We start from the raw sequence: 6,000 nt of genomic DNA on the forward strand, positions 1-6,000 counted from the left end.
CTCGCTGAAGGGTTTTAGGGAGCGTTTGACAGTGATGAGGGATGGTCATTTGACCGCGGACCCATTACGGATGCAGGCAATGAGGCAGTGATTGCTGAGATCTTGTTTGAAGACAGCAGAGGTGTATTTAGAGGGCAGGTTGGTCAGGATGATATCTATGAGGATGCCCATGTTTACAGATTTGGGGTTGTACCTGGTAGGTTCCTTGATAATTTATGTGAGATTGATGGCATCTAGTTTTGATTGTAGGACGGCTGGGGTGTTAAGCATATCCCAGTTAAGGTCACCTAACAGTACGAGCTCTGAAGATAGATGGGGAGCAATCAATTCACATGTGATGTCCAGGGCACAGCTGGGGGCAGAGGGTGGTCTATAACAAGTGGCAACAATGAGAGACTTGTTTCTGGAAAGGTGGAATTTTATAAGTAGAAGCTCAAATTGTTTGGGCACAGACCTGGATACTATGACAGAACTCTGCAGGCTATCTCTGCAGTAGATTGCAACTCCGCCCCCTTTGGCAGTTCTATCTTGTCGGAAATTGTTATAGTTAGGGATGGAAATTTCAGGATTTTTGGTAGCCTTCCTAATCCAGGATTCAGACACGGCTAGGACATTGGGTTGGCAGAGTGTGCTAAAGCAGTGAATAAAACAAACTTAGTGAGGAGGCTTCTAATGTGAACATGCATGAAACCAAGGCTTTTACGGTTACAGAAGTCAACAAATGAGAGCGCCTGGGGAATGGGAGTGGAGCTAGGCGCTGCAGGGCCTGGATTAACCTCTACATCACCAGAGGAACAGAGGAGGAGTAAGGCTGGAGCAACGAACCGCCCTTGCTGTCTCTGCCTGGCCAGTTTCCCCTCTTTCCACTGGGATTCTCTGCCTCTACCCCTGTTACGGGGGCTGAGTCACTGGCTTACTGGTGTTCTTCCATGCCGTCCCTGGGAGGGGTGCGTCACTTGAGTGGGTTGAGTCACTGACGTGGTCTTCCTGTCTGTGTTGGTGCCCCCCCCTTGGGCTGTGCCGTGGCGGAGATCTTTGTGGGTTATACTCGGCCTTGTCCCGGGATGGTATGTTGGTGGTTGGAGATATCCCTCCAGTGGTGTGGAGGCTGTGCTTTGGCAAAGTGGGTGGGGTTATATCCTACCTGTTTGGCCCTGTCCGGGGGTTTCATCGGATGGGGCCACAGTGTCTCCTGACCCCTCCTGTCTCAGCCTCCAGTATTTATGCTGCAGTAGTTTATGTGTCGGGGGACTAGGGTCAATCTGTCACATCTGGAGTATTTCTCTTGTCTTTTCCGGTGTCCTGTGTGAATTTAAATATGCTCTCTCTAATTCTCTCTCTTTCTTTCTTTCTTTCTTTCTTTCTTTCTTTCTTTCTTTCTTTCTTTCTTTCTTTCTTTCTTTCTTTCTTTCTTTCTCTCTCTCTCTCTCTCTCTCTCTCGGAGGACCTGAGCCCTAGGACCATGCCTCAGGACTACCTGGCTTGATGACTCCTTGCTGTCCCCAGTTCACCTGGCCGTGCTGCTGCTCCGGTTCCAACTGTTCTGCCTGCAGCTATGGAACCCTGACCTGTTCACCGGACGTGCTACCTGTCACAGACCTGTTGTCCCAGACCTGCTGGAACCCTGACCTATTCACCGGACGTGCTACCTGTCCCAGACCTGCTGTTTTCAACTCTCTAGAGACAGCAGGAGCGGTAGAGATACTCTCAAAGATCGGCTATGAAAAAGCCAACTGACACTTACTCTTGTGTTGCTTACTTGTTGCACCCTCGACAACTACTATGATTATTATTATTTGACCATGCTGGTCATTTATGAACATTTGAACATCTAGGCCATGTGCTGTTATAATCTCCACCCGGCACAGCCAGAAGAGGACTGGCCACCCCTCATAGCCTGGTTCCTCTCTAGGTTTCTTCCTAGGTTTTGGCCTTTCTAGGGAGTTTTTCCTAGCCACCGTGCTTCTACACCTGCATTGCTTGCTGTTTGGGGTTTTAGGCTGGGTTTCTGTACAGCACTTTGAGATATCAGCTGATGTAAGAAGGGCTATATAAATACATTTGATTTGATTTGATTTGAATAGGATAAGGGTATGGCTAAAGGCTATAAGAACTGGTCATCTAGCGCATAACGAACATAGAGTAAAATTAGCAGGTTTCTGGGCGTGGAAGAATAGATTAACCTCTTACATCTAGACGTTCCGCTAGCGGAACACCTGCTCCAATATCCAATGATAGGCGTGGCGCGAATTACAAATTCCTCAAAAATACAAAAACTTCAATTTTTCAAACATATGACTATTTCACAGCATTTTAAAGACAAGACTCTCCTTTATCTAACCACACTGTCCGATTTCAAAAAGGCTTTACAGCGAAAGCAAAACATTAGATTATGTCAGCAGAGTACCAAGCCAGAAATAATCAGACACCCATTTTTCAAGCTAGCATATAATGTCACAAAAACCCAGAAGACAGCTAAATGCAGCACTAACCTTTGATGATCTTCATCAGATGACACACCTAGGACATTATGTTATACAATACATGCATGTTTTGTTCAATCAAGTTCATATTTATATCAAAAAACTGCTTTTTACATTAGCATGTGACGTTCAGAACTAGCATACCCCCCGCAAACTTCCGGGGAATTTGCTAACAATTTACTAAATTACTCACGATAAACGTTCACAAAAAGCATAACAATTATTTTAAGAATTATAGATACAGAACTCCTCTATGCACTCGATATGTCCGATTTTAAAATAGCTTTTTGGTGAAAGCACATTTTGCAATATTCTAAGTACATAGCCCAGCCATCACGGGCTAGCTATTTAGACACCCGGCAAGTTTAGCACTCACCAATATCAGATTTACTATTATAAAAGTTTGATTACCTTTTGTTGTCTTCGTCAGAATGCACTCCCAGGACTGCTACTTCAATAACAAATGTTGGTTTGGTCCAAAATAATCCATCGTTATATCCGAATAGCGGCGTTTTGTTTGTGCGTCCCAGACACTATCCGAATGGTAAATCAGGGTCGTGCGCATGGCGCAATTCGTGACAAAAAAATTCTAATTATTCCATTACCGTACTTCGAAGCATATCAACCGCTGTTTAAAATCAATTTTTATGCAATTTATCTCGTAAAAAAGCGATAATATACCAACCGGGAATCTCCTTTTCGGCAAACAGAGGAAAAATCACAAAGACGGGGGCGGCCAGGGCACGCGCCTAAGCCCACAGTCCCTTGATCGGCCACTTGAGAAAGGCGATAATGTGTTTCAGCCTGGGGCTGGGATGACGACATTCAGGTTTTTCCCGGGCTCTGAGCGCCCATGGAAGACGTAGGAAGTGTCACGTTAGAGCAGAGATCCTTTGTAAAAGATAGAGATGGCAAAGAAGTTCAAGAAATGGTCAGACAGGCCACTTCCTGTAAAGGAATCTCTCAGGTTTTGACCTGCCATTTGAGTTCTGTTATACTCACAGACACCATTCAAACAGTTTTAGAAACTTTGGAGTGTTTTCTATCCAAAGCCAATAATTATATGCATATTCTAGTTACTGGGCAGGAGTAGTAACCAGATTAAATCGGGTACGTTTTTTATCCAGCCGTGAAAATACTGCCCCCTAGCCATAACAGGTTAAAGACATAATGTACAGACAAGGGTATGGTAGGATGTGAATAACAGTGGAGGTAAACCTAGGCGTTGAGTGATGATGAGAGAGGTTTTGTCTCTAGGGACACCATTTAAACCAGGTGAGGTCACCGCATGTGTGGGAGTTGGAACAAAGTGCTAGCTAAGGCATATTGAGCAGGGCTGGAGGCTCTACAGTGAAATAAGACAATATTCACTAACCAAAACAGCAATGGCCAGAGTATATTGACATTAGGGAGTGGCATGCGTAGCCGAGTGATGATAGGGACCAGTGAGTAGCTAGGCGAGCTGGAGACACAGCGATTCAGACAGCTAGAGGGCCGGGGCTAGCAGGCTAGCAGAAGGGCCTTAGGGGGATGTCACGACGGAAGAGTCTGTTGTAGCTCCCTCGGGACGGTTACATCGGCAGACCAGTCGTAATGGATCGGCAGGGCTCTGTGTAGGCAGTAAAAGGGTCCAGGCCAATTGGCAAAATAGGTATTGTAGCCCAAGAAATTGGCTGATGGACCTCTTCAGCTAACAGTCTGATATGCTCTTGACAGCTAGCGGGCCATGGCTAGCAGGCTAGCAGATGGGCCTTCAGGGGATGTTGCGACGGAGGAGCCTGTTGAAACCCCCTCTGGCGAATTACGTCAGTAGACCAGTCGTGATGGCTCGACGGGGCTCCGTGTCAGCAGTAAAAGGGGTCCAGGCCAATTGTCAAAATAAGTATTGTTGCCCAAGGAGTGGCTGATGGACCTCATCAGCTAGCCGGGAGATGGGCCTAGCACGAGGCTAGTTCCAGGCTAACTGCTGCTTGCTTCTGGACAGAAACGTTAGCCAGGAGTAGCCACTCAGATAGCAGCTAGCTAGCTGCGATGATCCAGGTGAAAAGGTTCAGAGCTTGCGGTAGGAATCTGGAAATGTGGAGATTAGGTGGAGAGAAAGCAGTCCTGTATGCTCTGGGTTGAATCGCGTTGTGCAGACTGGCAGGAGTTGACTGGGCTAAGGTTAGCTGATGACCGCTAGCAGTGGCTAACTGACTACTAGCTAGTGTTCCGGTACTAAAGTATAGAAAATAGCAGATCCATACCACATTGGGTGAGGCGGGTTGCAGGAGAGTATGTTGAAATTGAGGTTAAAAATAAAAAAAATATATACGAAGAAAAAAAAGGTATATACACGGGACACGACAAGACAGATGTCTGAACTGCTACGCCATCTTGGATAGATAAAAACACTATAGTAAATACTAGAGTAATCTCTGCAAAAATACTACAGTACACTACAGTCGGCAAAAACTGTACAGTAAATACTACAGTGTACTACAGTCCAAAAACACTACAGGAAATACTACAGTATACTACAATCCGCAAAAACACTACGTTAATTACTATAATATGTACTACAGTTTTCTTTTACTACAGTTAACTTTAAGTACTACAGTAAATAGTACAGTATTCACTGTAAATAATACAGTATTCACTATGGTGTTTTTTCAGACTTTAGTTCGCAAAAACACTATAGTGAATACAATAGTATTTATACAGTATAGTAGTTTATTCATGAGGGTATCCCTGAGCCATCAGGCATTCTAAATGTTCTAGTAAGGTATTATTAGAATGGGTAGAATGCGATTAAGGATTACGATCTTTCAGGAATGTTATTATTTTGTTAGAACCTCCACTTTTTATGCCTTTTCAAGGAAACTAGAAACAACAGGATGGCCATGGTGTCTGTCTGTCTGTCTCTCTGTAGGCCTGGAAGTTCCACAAAAGAATGAGGAAAATAAGTGGAAAAATAAAATAGCCATAGTATATTTTCCAGGAACCATAGACAACATGACAGTAGGGGAGAAAACCAGGAATCATGATATTGCGAAATCCACATTGTTCAAATGACAGAAAATAGATAGGATCACCTTTATTCCGTCAAAATACTTACAGAAAACTGTGAAATAACTATTTTTCAGGCCAAGGCTTCAATATATTCATCCAATGATAAATATACCTCCAAACTGTAATACTGGATAAGTGGATAAGGAAACCGATTACCTAAAAAAATATAGTTAAGGAACTTTAACAACTGAAGTGAGCAGTGCTACCTTCATATAAGTAATACAAATGCTTTTGTAATGTATACTTACAAAATACCTTTTGTAATGTATACTTAAATTTAACTCCCCAACTAAGCTACACCTCCAATCATTTCCCAGCGTGCTTTGCCTTTTCGATTGAATTGTAAAATTAACACTGCAAATCACATCATGTTGATTTGCAAAGCGATGTGTAATTCCTTTTCCAATCAGTTGAAATTTGTATTCAAATGCAACCTCCATTCATAATGACTGCCAGGGTTAAGAAC

Source organism: Salmo salar, chromosome 17 (assembly GCF_965601325.2).
Source record: "Salmo salar chromosome 17, fSalSal1, whole genome shotgun sequence".
NCBI lineage: Eukaryota > Metazoa > Chordata > Actinopteri > Salmoniformes > Salmonidae > Salmo > Salmo salar.